The sequence below is a fragment of the Podarcis erhardii genome (assembly GCF_964252035.2).
Source record: "Podarcis erhardii genome assembly, chromosome: 13".
In the NCBI taxonomy this organism is placed as follows: Eukaryota; Metazoa; Chordata; class Lepidosauria; order Squamata; family Lacertidae; genus Podarcis; species Podarcis erhardii.
This window is the reverse complement of record NC_138502.1, coordinates 29,745,881-29,759,142: the sequence shown is the minus strand read 5'-3', so window position 1 is coordinate 29,759,142 and position 13,262 is coordinate 29,745,881. Positions and strand designations below refer to the sequence as shown.

Sequence of the window (13,262 nt, the reverse complement as noted above, 5' to 3'; positions counted from 1 at the left end):
CAGCTGTGAAGCTCACTGGGTGAACTTGGGCCGGTCACTGCCTTTCAGCCTAACCTACCTCACAGGGTTGTTGTGGGGATTAAACAAGGAGGCAGAGAACCATGTATGCCACCTTGAGTTCCTTGGAAGAAAAGGTGGGATCTCAAAGCAAAATAATGGATAGATAGATAGATAGATAGATAGATAGATAGATAGATAGATACAGTGGCGTAGCGTGGGGGGTGCAGGGGGGGCGGCCGCACTGGGCGCAACATCTGGGGGTTAGGGAAATCCACGGGTTAGGGGGCGCAAATCCACGGGTTAGGGGGCGCAAATCCATGGGTTAGGGGGCGCAAATTACTTGCCTTGCCCCGGGTGCTGATAACCCATGCTACGCCACTGGATAGATAGATAGATAGATAGATAGATAGATAGATAGATAGAAGCACATGTCTTACCCCCAAGAATCCCAGGAACTGTAGTTTGTTCAGGCTGCTGGGAATTGCAGCTGTGTTAGGGATAAACAATTCCCAGCATTCTTTGGGAGAGGCCATGTGCTTTTCATGCATGGTCTGAATGTGTCTGGCTGCTTTTGTTTTATGGGGGAAAAGCAGCCACAAGGCCCCAACTCCCGACTTGGCTGCTTTTTGGCCTTTAGATCAAGCTTCCTAATGGAAGGATTTGTGGCTTAAGCTGTCTGGTTTCTTTTTCCCTTTTTGTGATTTCAATAAGTTTGTTGTTTCAAGATGGATAGAAATATGTATGATACAGTACATAAATATATAACACAATACGTGAACCAATAAGGAAAAATGCCTCTGGTCACATGTGTGGTGTTTTACCTTGGCACTAAGTAAATCCAGCCTTTGCCTATGTGGTTATTATGGAGCAGAGTTTCTTGGGCAGGTGGCAAAGTTTTTCAGCAGACTTTCTCTTCCCTCACTGCCCCCTCCCTTTTAGTAGGAATTAGCCAATTTTATGTGACTGGGTGTTGCAACAGTGAAACAGGTTTGAAAATAGCTTTAAATTGGTGGTGTGGACATGGATATTAACCGAGTGCACTCCAGGGACCAGCCCAGGATCACACAGGGGAGGGCCCTGGCTCAGCAGACTCAAATTCAAAAGGTCCTTGGTTCAATCCCTGGCGTCTCTAGGTGGGGCTAGGAGTGGCTCCCCACACGAATCTCTGGAGAGCTGCTGCCTGTCAATTGTATAGTGAGTTAGATATCAAATGGTCTGACTTGATACATGACAGCTTGCTTCCTATGTTCCTTGTCATGTGTTGAGCTGCTAATCATCAAGAGTCAGTTCATAGATTTGGCACCAGAGAAATCAAATCATGTTCATTCATTGCCAGCCTTGATTACCAACAACTGAATGTGTGAACTGCCTCCATCAAACAGCATCCTTTGATTTGAAAGTTCTGTCTGTGGTGTTATGTCTTTAACTGTCTGTTGACACATGCAAATGTTTCAGCCTGTGTGTGTTTGTGTGTGTTTGTGTGTGTGTGTGTGTGTGTGTGTAAATCAGACCCAGGTTTACAGTAATGAAGCAACAAAACCAGCCTATTGGGTTTTCCGGTTGCTGCATATGTTTCATGTAATAAGACAGAATTTTGTCCTGCTGATCTCAGAATGACTGAACAGGCAATGCTGGGATGGAAACGACGAAAACTCCAAAAGGAAAGGAGCAACAATTTGATCAATTATGCTAAGGTGGACGCTGGGATTCCATCAGGTGCAAATGCTAGTTCCCTCCCAGCACTGCTGCTGCCTTTCCTCGCACAATAAACAGAAGAACAAGACTCCAGTGTGCGTTCGTGCCAGGAAATTGCATTATTCCATTTGACATCTCCTCGTCTGCTAGCTTCCAGCAGTGGCGGCTACTGCTGCTTTTTACCAGGGTGCCCAATCTGTTGTAATACCATTAGCCGTGCTCCAGCAGCAGGGCAGGCAAAGGGGGTGGCCAAAGCTGATTTGATGCTGATTTAAATAACAATAAAGATTACTGGGGCTTTGCACAGACAAGTCTGCTGTTCTGCTTTTGGTCTGGCTATGCAAAAAGCCTCTGCTGGCTATAGCTGGAATGAGCAGAAAGCAGCAAATCAAATGAGTCTCAAACTCTGGGGTTCTTCAGCACATGGCTGCATTCAGAACAGGGCAGGTAGTGCAATTGCATCAGGACCCATGGCTGCAAAGGGGGGCAGACTCTGAGCTTTCATTATGAAAAAGGGAAAAAAGTACTGTAAGTGGGCATAGGATTGCCATCTTGACAAGCCCTGCTACAATTAAAGTTATGAAGCAAAATCTGTACATGCCCTTCTAAGGTACCCAGACTTCTTTCACCTTTCAGTGTTTTTAGCCAATAAGTGACGCCAAAATGGATGAATGAGTGAGGTATTTGGACACAAGGCCTTAGGAATCCCTGGGGCCCTAAAGAGCTGCTCCCCCACTACTCTTTAGTGCACTTTTCTATCGTTCTAAAGACCTACTGGATTCCTCTTTTGCCCTCTCTTTCCTTCTAACAACCAAGATACATCTTTCTTCTGGTGGTTTCATCTGAGATCAGGTAACTCCCTTCAAGCTATTTTCTGCAAATGCTACTATACAACAAGTATCTGAAGTCCAGGGAGTAATTAAGAATTCACTCTGTAGTTAATTTACAATAGGATGGTCTACACGTCTACTCAGCAGTAAGTCTCTGTGTTTAGTAGGGTTTACTCCCAGGGAAGTGGGTACAGGATTGCAGCCTTGGCTTTCTTGTGAGGAAGGAGCAGAAAGTTCCTCCTCAACAGCAAAACTCCTGAGATAACTAACAGAGTTTTAAAACACTATAGAATGAATTTTATGTTACTAGTAGTAGCTTAATTGTGCTAAAATTACTATTTATGTTATACCCCTCTTTTACAAAATAACTTTAACACATTGTGGGCTGCCTATGTTTAAGATCTGTTTGTTTTGCACTGGATACTGAACCCCCTCACCATGAACCTTCTGCTTGTTCCAGATCAGGCTTCATCCTGCCTTCCATTCTGCCTTCCATTTGTTCTCCTCCACATGTTGTTGCACTGCAGCTCCCATCTTCCCTCACCAATGACCATGCTAGCTTGGGCTGATATGGTTGGAGTCCAACAACAGCTGGAGAGGCACAGGTTTCCCATCCCTAAAGAGTGAGCTGAGAGTAGCTGTCTAGGCTAGGTCCCAGACTAGAGTCTCAAGGCTAGGGCTGGAACAGGACAAAGCAGAAAATGATGCTTCACATAGATTCCTCCACCTCTGTGGCCCCTTGCCACCACCACCACTGATTACAACTCCTCTTCGCCCAGCTGCCACTACAACTTCTACCACCTGAGGATACCCAAGGAAGCCCCAGTGTGTTGAAGGTGGTGGGGGAGGAAAAAGGAGGCTGTGGGGGGGGGGTGATGGAGAAGGAGGCAGAGGAGTCGTCTCCAGTGGTAGAGGAGGAGCTGGTGGCAGGGGGGTGGAGGAGGAGACAACAGGTAGCAAGCACAGGAGGTGTCAAGTGACACACTCCTTGCAGGCCTGGATATGCCACCCCTCCCAGCTGTCCTCAGCCTGCTGCCTGAGGCAGCTACCTCACCAAGCCTTATGGGAGGGCTGGCCCTGTCCAAGGCTTCTGGTTCAAGACCCAGGGTGTGACTTGGCATAGTTCTGTGGTCCAGAGAGTTGTCCAAAGTAAAAGCTTTTTTTTTTTGCCCATGCCATTGGCTGAGACCTGCAAAGTTGGAGGAAAGCTTAAATGCATGACCAGAATCCCTTCAGCTTTTTGAATATTATTATCATCATCATCTCTGTGCTCTGCAGAAATTGAAGTCTGAATGCATAAACTAACCTCCTGCATATTTAAAGATCTCCACATTGATCGATGAGGGCAGCAATTACCCGGCACATCTCTCTCCGAAGGATAGCTTGGGCGAGACAAACAATGTGCCGTGCGCTATAATGCCGTTGCAGATTAATAGCATGAAGCGCTGCTTTGAAATTGACAAGTTGCAGCAAGCTGTTTTGGAAGCGGCTGTAGGCGGGGGGAAAAGCTTCAGGCAGTGTGCCTGGCTCTTGATGGTTCTGTAAGAGAGAGACCTACCCCAGCCCCCAGAGCCTACCTCTTTAGGGCTGCATTCTGAGCCAATTGAAGTTTCCCAGTTGTTTTCAAAGACACCCCCAAATAGAGCATATGGGGGTCTCCAGTGGCAGGCAGGAATATATCCATGCTTACAGAACATACAATGGAGTCACATGTGTGTATTTTGCAACAGTTTATACTTTGTGTCTTGTTGAAATCCCAACAGTCCTTTGCTGGCTTTCAATTGGTTTCTGATTCAGAGTTCTGGCTGTAACCTTAATTGCTCTAAGTAGGCTAGGCCTAGGAGTTCATTGCATTCTGTTAATTATGAGTTTGGGTTTTTAGATGTTTGTTCTTGGCAGCATCCAGTAATGAAGGAGGAAGAATATGAATATACTGAGAATGTGACTGGAGATTATAATTAAAGCTCTCTGAGAATTACTAGAATCTGTTTCTTATGGATGAAGGGGTGAATACAAAGGAGATGCAAAGGGACGCGGGTGGCGCTGTGGTCTAAACCACTGAGCCTCTTGGGCTTACTGATCAGAAGGTAGGCGGTTTGAATCCCTGTGACGGGGTGAGCTCACCGCTCCTGCCCCAGCTCCTGCCAACCTAGCAGTTCGAAAGCAGGCCAGTGCAAGTAGATAAATAGGTACCGCTGTGGCAGGAAGGTAAACGGCATTTCTGTGCGCTCTGGTTTCCATCACAGTGTTCCGTTGCACCAGAAGCGGTTTAGTCATGCTGGCCACATGACCCAGAAAGCTGTATGTGGACAAACACCGGCTCCCTTGGCCTGAAAGCGAGATGAGCACCGCAACCCCATAGTTGCCTTTGACTGGACTTAACTGTCCAGGGGTCCTTTACCTTTTTACCTTTACAAAGGAGATGCTATAAGGACTGCTTTCTCCCATATTAACCTGCTTGTATAGTAAGATCTTCCTCAGAGGCCTAACTCCATGTTTCTATCTCTCTTCCTAAACTCACCCCCATTATCTGACATATGATGAATGGGTAGTTAACTCAGGGCAGAGCATTTTCAGCTGTGGTACCGAGATTGGATTGTGGAACTCTCTTCACTGGGACTTCTGCTCTGTTTCCTTCTTGCTGATGGTTGAGGGATTGGGCACGTTTAGCCTGGCAAAGAGAGAACTAAGAGGTAATATGCAAATAACTGAAGGGCTGTCACATGGAAGATGGAGCCAGATTATTTTCTGCTGCTCTGGAGGATAGGACTTGAACCAATAGATTCAAAATTCACGAAAGGAGATTACAGCTAAACATTGGGAAGAACTTTCTGATGATAAGAGCTGTTTGACAGTGGAATGGAATACCCCAGGTGGTGATGGATTCTCCTTCATTGGAGGCTTTTAAACTGAGGTTGGATGGCCATCTGTCAGGGGTTATTTAGCTGTGATTCCTGCATTGCAGTGCAGGGGGTTGGAATAGATGAGCCTTCCAACTCTGCGATTCTATGATTTCAGCATCAGGCAAGACTTGTTTTAATTCAGCTAGCTTATGAGGATATGCAAGACAAATTACTGTTTAGTGGTTCTGCTAGTTTTCTGATGATTAATTTATTATGACTGCTATTTTTAAGCTCTAGTAATCTTTCTCTTATTCGTTTTACAAGAACCGTATCAATGTATAGTGTGGATCTTTATTATCTTAATTGCTAATCACTTTGGGGAAGGATGGAATATAAACACGTTAATTAATGAATAAAGCTAGTTTGGTCAGTCAATATCATGGCATTTTTCCAGCAGATGGTCCAAGAATGAGAGAATGATTTACCCATGGCCCATATTGTGCCTCAATAGCAGAATGTGAACTTGAAGGCAAAGCATCCTGGCTGGCTGGCTCCTAGTGCATTTTATGCTTCTCTGTGAGAAGAGTTAAGAGCATTTAGTGTTTTCCGCCATCCATGATTCTGTGAATGTTTTAGGAAGGATTTTTCTGACAGGACTATCAGTCCTTCAAGCAGGTCTGGGGAACCTGTGACCCTTGAGATGTTGCTAGCCTACAACTTCCATCATCCCTGACCATTGGCCATGTTGGATGGGGCTGGTGGGAGCTCAGTCCAGAAACATCTGGAGGGCCACAGTTTCCTCAGCCCTACTTAAAGCCTGACTCTTGATTTTGTTTTGCTCCGGCTGTTGCTCCTGCTAGCATATCCATTGACAATAGCTCAAAAGATGGTAGCTGAAGGTGCTGCACTGATCTGTAACCATATTTTTATTATTGGCTCAACATTAGCCGACGTAGGACAAGATTAGTGAACCCTTTTCAGGTCAAGGGCTACATTCCATACCAGGCAACCTTCATGGGCCACATGGCAGTGGTGGGCATGTGACTAAAGCCAGAGCAACAGATGCAGGTTTTATCTTCGCACAGGAGGCTGGTTCCTACACATGCTCACACACCCCTCTCTATTCTCCAACCAAGCAAGCAGGAGGCATTTATCTGGGTTCAAGGAAACATTCCAGCCAGACAAAAAAGAAAAAAGAACGAAAAGGGGGGAGGGGTGAAACAGGGCCAGTGGGGAGAGAGTGTGGGGTGGGTGAAGTCCCCAGACTTTAGAGAGCTGCATTTGAGCCCCAGGCCTGAGGTTCCTCAACTCTGGTGTAGGAATATTCAGGCACTGGATTTCTGCAGAACTCTTTAATTTCACAGGATGGAAAGGCAGCAGTTCCCCAGTGTACACAGAGCAAGCTGTGTTGAGAAGAGCATTTCCATTGATGATAATGGGATAGTTACAAAGCTGGAAATGTTTATATAGTTTATAATGGGCTTTTTGCAGAGCGACTGAAAACATTTGCACTGCTGACAAAGGGCATTTCCCCAGACATTCGTCATTCCCAAGCAGGTGTTTGAGATGGCTGCAGTAACGCATGATCTTGATTTAAATTCATGTCAGTTGGATTTTAAAAAGGTGATGGGTTTTAATCCTAAACACAGCCTCAGCAGGAGCCGGGAGCAGGTGTGTGTGATAGGGCTAAAGTGCCCTGGGAAAACGTTTTAGCTGGGCATTTAGATGCAGGGAATTTAAAAGTCCTCACCACCACTCCACTTTTAAGTCTTAGCATGGAATGAGTTTTTGGTGGCTCAGATACAGGGATGCTTGGTTTCCATGGTGACAGATCAGGGATGCTGACCAGGGATACAGAACTGGAGCAGCTTAACAATTGGGTTTTGATTGAAAACAGGATTAGCTAATTCACTAGGCCTTCAGAGCGCTATGGTTCCCACCAGTTCCAGACATGGCTTGAGGGGTGGCTGGCTCCCCCACATAGCATTAGAAAACTGAATAGTTTTTCGCTTTACACTAAGGGGATTTTCACACATTGCAGTGCAGCAAACTTGGGAGTGTATATACTGAGCGATGCAGCCTTTCCCAAATCTATGAAGAGTGAACCTGTATGATTTGTGTGTTTTCAAACATATTGTTTATATGCACAGTCTTAGGCAAGCAAGTAGCAAAACGTAGTGTAAATAAGCCGCATGGTCAAAATGGGGAGGGTGCCTCCAGTCTTAGTATTTTGCAGAAGGGATTCAAGTACACATCAGTAATTTAGATATGCACAATTAAAGTGGATTAAAGTGCTGTGTCACCCAAGCACAACAAACCTACTTAAGAAAAGAAAACCCAGATTTTATGCAGCTTGGAATGTTATGGTGAAATGCACTGAAATGTTTGGGGTGACTGGAATGATTAACAAGACGATGCACTGGCACCCCTCAAGTAAATTGGGAAGAATACTCATTGTTGAATAACCTCTCTGTAAACAAATGAGACAAAGATAGAGCGTAGTTTAACCATTGCATAAACTTTGAGTAAGCAAATTAGAAAAAAAACTGTTCCAACAACCTTTCTGAGTGTAGCTTGGCTCACTTGCTTAAGCTGTTCATATTTATGTCCTTGAAATGCAGCAGTCAGCTCTTGTAAGCAGAACATCTTGCTGAGGAATGCATCCGGGTGCAGTTTGAGAGCCTAGACTTCATCAGAAGGGTTGGTGGTTCCTTACACTCTTTGCATTTATTCTGCATTTTGGCTTGTTTGCTTGAATCAGGCATGCCAGCTGAAAGGAAGCTCCATGTAAAGAGGCAATATACCCCTGAGCATCAGATGCTGCAGACAAATGAGGAGGCCTGTTTGTGAGCTTCCCAGCAGCTTGCCACAGTTGGCCACAAAATACTGGACTGGTGGACCTTTGGTTTCATCCAACAAGGGAGTCTTCTCATTCTTATTGGCCACTTTTTGTTTTAAACAGATGACTAGCTAATAGCTCAAGATGGGTAGCTGATGTTATCTCAGGGGCTGTGGGAAATCTCTCTGGAACTTGATGTAATGGTCCGGTCTGCGGGCGATTGAAGTCCCAGCTGAGGATGTTGGGACCAGGGGCAAGATGGTGGGGTAGGAGCATGAATGAGAGTCCAGAAGCCAGGGATCCGAGGATCAGGAAGCAGGGAGTCACGAAGTCAAGGGTCCGAGGGTCGAGAACCAAGGAGCCACGAAGTCAAGGGAACGAGGGTCAAGAAGCAAGGAGTCAAGAAGCCAAAGTCCGAGGATCAGGAAGCAAGAAGCCAAACGCAGCAAGGCAGGAAACGTGTTGCTGTGGCAAAGAGCCAAAGGAAAATGCTGACCTTATATCCCTTCCCGGCTCTAGCCACCAGGTGCAGTGAGTTACCAAGTGGCCTCACCTGTGCAGCCGCACCTTGCCTCTTCAGAACAAACTTAGGAAGGCCCCAGTCCTGCGAAGCCCTACTGGTCACAGGGCCCAGCTCCTGCACACACTCCTGACACTTGAAAGCCATCAGCTTTGGGAAGGTCTCCTCCATCTTAGGGAAGGGCCTGATCTAGGGCGCATGTGGAAAGCATTGAGGCATCACTCCTGGAGGATGTAAGTTGTTCTTTTCTCACTACCATAAAGCAGCATGCTCAGCACGCAAGCCTGGAAGACCTTCATCTTGGTATTGGTTGTTAGTATCACATTTCCAGACACCCTATTGGAGAGGCAAGCCATTGCTGCCAATATACTTGTCCAGCTTAGCATTGATGGAGAGGTTGCTGATTATAATGGAGCCCAGGTAGATGAAATCGTCGCCTCAAGCATGTGGTCACCAATGCTAATGTGTGGAGTGCTGACTGACATCCTGACCCAGGATGTTTGTTTTCATCAGGCTGATAAGATCAATCTCCATGCAGGCTTGGGCAGAATGGTAGATGAGACTCTGTAGAGCTTCAGGACTGTGTCATCTGCAAACATCATCTCTGATCTGCAAACAACGTTGACTGATCTCCAGTTCTTAATTTAAGGGATGGGGACATGTAGCAGTTGCCTTCCCAGATATTGAAAGGGTTAAACTTTCTTTATGACTCCTGCTCCCTTAAGGAGGGCCCTGCTGGATCAGGCCAGTGGCCTATCAAGTCCAGCATCTTGTTCTCACAGTGGCCAGTCGGGTGCCCATGGCACAGCAGATGACCTGAGCAAAGTAGCACTTTCCCCACTTGCAATTCCCAACAACTGGTACACACAGCCATACATCCTCTGCCACTGGAGGTAGGACGTAGCCCTTGCCCACATGATAGTACCAGGTAGTTTGTTGAACTTCTGCCATTCTGATCCTAGGAGAAGGGATGGCTGTCTTTGCAAGAGCGCTCCTTTTGTGCCAGAATGGCCAAGGTTGGTGGCATATCATGTCTCTCTGCCCCTGCCCCCTCAAAAACTTGTCCAACATCCTTTCAAATGGGAGATGCATTACTGCCTAGTTGGGTCTTTGAAAAAGCATCCCTTGGTCATTTTGGGTTCAGGGAGGGGAGAATGGAGAGGGAGAAAGATAGGATGTCTATAAAAACCAGCCATCTTTGGTTGGGAATTGCCACATGAGCACAGCTTTGGGGACAGCAGCAGAAAGCCACAGCCTATGTGTGTTGCAGAGTTGTGTGATGTGGCAAAGGCAGCAGTGGTATGTGAGGGGTGATGTAGACCAAGAGCGTGGTACCTTAAAGGAGCGTGGGGTGAGGATTGTCTTGAACATCGGGCAGTTTTCAGGTCAGCTGCTGAGAAGATCTCGCACATCTGTGGAGCAGGGCTGATGGTGATCCACAGTGACAGCCTTGCTTGTTTGCCCGTGGCACAGTCAGCGAGCCAGACTGAGGAGATGCGACAGCCCAGCTCCTTTTGCCGATCCGGTGTGCCCCCCCTCCCCATTTCACTCCATGTATGCAACTGTTTGGCCAATAAGAAATGCAGCAAGCGAATGAGATTGAGAGCCTGAACCTTATCACGATCTGCATATGCAGGCATATATGCAAAAAAGCAGGGCTATTCAACATTGCTGATTCTATACAAGTCATCTGGAATTCTTTACATGAGCTGGAAATCCTGGAGTATTTTGGTTATATCTCCTTGCTGGGATCATTCTCGTGACACTGTGTACTTGCAGTGAATCATAAATTTTCTCCTCCTCTGCTTCTCCAAGATAATAATTCCTGTTATTTCCATAGTGGCTTATCTTCTAAGGTTGACCAAGTATCCAGGGGCACTTATCCTCACTTTCCATTTTATTTTAGCTTCCAGCTGAGTTAAGGGATTGTTATTTCAAGGCAATTGCTGTGAAACATGAAACAAGGACACAGAGCATCTAAACTGTTGCTACCATTTGCTACCTCGCTGCTTATTCTTTTCTTAAAGGGTCCTTAGAAAACTCTGGCTCCATCAGGAATCAGGATCTTGAAACATCCTATTGGAGAAGGTGACTGAGCAACAATTTGGAAGGCATGTGCGCGTGCACGCGCGCGCACGCACACACACACACACACACAGTGTATCCTGTTTGTTCTTTCACTAGCAATCCTAGCAATCCAAATCCTATGCAAATCCACAGAGAGAGATTTTACTATCCAGTCAGTAGAGACAAAGCAAAATATCAAAATGAGAACAAATTTTCCAATTCTAAAAGTCACAATTGATTTTTAAAAAATAGAAATATCTGGTAGAAGTCATAGTTTGGAGCCAAAATTTGAATTTGTTACAACTCAGTTCCTGCAAAATCAGGACGCTCACGCCCTTTGTTCAAAACCTAAATTCCAGTGCCAGCATTGAATTTGAACTCAGCTATGAATTTACAAGGCTCCTATTCCATTTCTTGGGCCTCAGGATTTATGTTATTACAAATCTAAGTCTGCAGCAGCAAGGCACAGATTCCAATGACAGATGTGCTTTCTATAACAATTCTCATTTATTGCTGCAGTCCTCCCTGCCCAACATAAGTTTATGTGGGCATTATCAGCTGTTCCTCTTCTTGGCAGCTTCCAGATTTGGTTTGAGGTAGCTGTCAGTCCAAACATCCCATATCTAGTCCTTCCTTAGGACTGAGCAGATGGAGGGGGAGAGGTTATCCCAAGGACTTAGCAGCCGGAAGTAAACAGCATCTCTCAGTGCACCAGATTTGTGTGTGTGTGTGTGTGTGTGTGTGTGTGTGTGTGTGTGTGTGTGAGGAGGGGGAGAGATATGCTTTACTTCTTTCCTCCACTAGATGGCAGAAAGGGACCAGAGAAAAACTTGAAGAGGTTTATAAAAGTTTGCTAAGGGTTACTGGGAACTGTAAGTATTTCAGGGGTAAGCTATAGTGCTCAGAATTTTTGGAGGGGTAGCTTGGGTTTCGAATATGCTTTAAACCTATAGTGTGTGCACATACAGAACTGTGGAGAGAGAGAATCTGGGACATGTTATATGTGATGTAAATGGCAATGCTAACAGAAAGCCCACCTAGGGTGGCAGTTTTGCATGTTTTCTCTTGGCTTATTTTCATTATCCACAAGTATTTTTGAAAAGGGAAGGATTTTACATGTTTTAGCAACATGTCTCCTTTTGCAGAGCCAACCATTGCATTGCTGTGAGTTTGGGAGGGTAGGCTATATGCCTCAGAATAGGGAACCATATACAGAGAGAAGCCCAGATGTGGGTCTGGAAGTGCAGTATCTAGCACAGAGTAGCAGAGGATGGAGGTTGGGTCCAGAATGCAGATTGCGGGTGTCGAATGTTTAGGAAAATGCTCTTTGTCAGTAACATATTTGGTCACTTTGTACAAAGCCCATTATTGTTCCAGCTTTGTAACTAGTCCATGATCAGCAATGACAATGTTCTTCTCACGCCCTTGTTCTGTTTGTACCAGACTGCTGCTTCCATTCTGGGGGATGAGTATGAAACTCAAGAAGCCTGCCTCAGCTGGGTCAATGAAAGTTATTTTACCTTCTTCCTAGCCTTTAGGGTAAACAGTGTTCATACTCAGCTGTGAAGTTTACCAGGAGATATTGGTGGTCTCGGTCTAAGGCACTGCTCAGGGTTGTTGTGAAATAACCTATAACTCCTTGATGGAAGACTGCATTATAAATGCATTAAATAAAGTTTAGGTCTGGGGGACTAGCATAACATGCACAGCACATTTTTGTCTGTTTTGTAAGCAGAGTGGTGCTTTGATTGAAAATTGATTACAGTAATACACTAACCTGTCAGGAGATTTCATTACTAGTTACATAGTAGAGCATGCAGATATGTTTATCATTCACTGAAGCAGGAAGTATTTGCATTCTCTGTATTCAATTTGTTTCAATTTGTGTTCAAAGCAGTGGGGATTTTTTAAAGTCTAATGGAAAGCATTTGCATGGAGAGGGTGAGGGAGGATGCATGAAGTACATCTGTAAATCTGGACAGTTGTTATTATTGTTATTTATTAAATTTATTTACCATTCTTTATCCAAAGATCACAGGGCAGTTTACAATATAATTAATTTAAACACAGGTGTAATTATCATGTATGATGTAATTTTCATGCCTTAAGCAAAACAAGTGCTTTCTGTCTGAAATGTGTAAGATTTGAAGTGGTTCTCAGAAACCTGAAAATGTCAGTTACCTTTAAGTAACATGGTGAGTTACTAATTTTGTTTCTAAGCCCCTGTCGTGGTACACCATTATCCTACTTTGACTTTGAGCACATAAAACGGCTAAAATCTTCTGGCACCTGCTTGCAAACCCCACCCTTGTATCCCACAGGCTACATCTGTGACATCATGCATTTTTGATAGACGTTCCAGTCAATGGATGAGCAGCAACAGACCTCTGTGCTGTGATGACACTGCTCTAGAATAAATGGAAAGTTGGTTTAGCTGGTGGGTTGGCGTGGAATCTCAAACTGAGCTG

General features: G+C 45.2%; 1 protein-coding gene and 1 long non-coding RNA gene across 6 annotated transcripts in view; both read left to right on the top strand.

Moving 5' to 3' along the window:
- LOC309328060 (acid-sensing ion channel 2) overlaps window positions 1-13,262 on the top strand; it is a 376,555-nt gene that overhangs the window by 64,873 nt on the left and 298,420 nt on the right. The gene's annotated exons all lie outside the window — the stretch shown is intronic.
- Window positions 8,468-8,862, top strand: LOC309328284. Its single transcript, XR_014150732.1, has 3 exons — window positions 8,468-8,537; window positions 8,621-8,674; window positions 8,744-8,862. It is a non-coding gene; the product is annotated as an uncharacterized lncRNA (long non-coding RNA).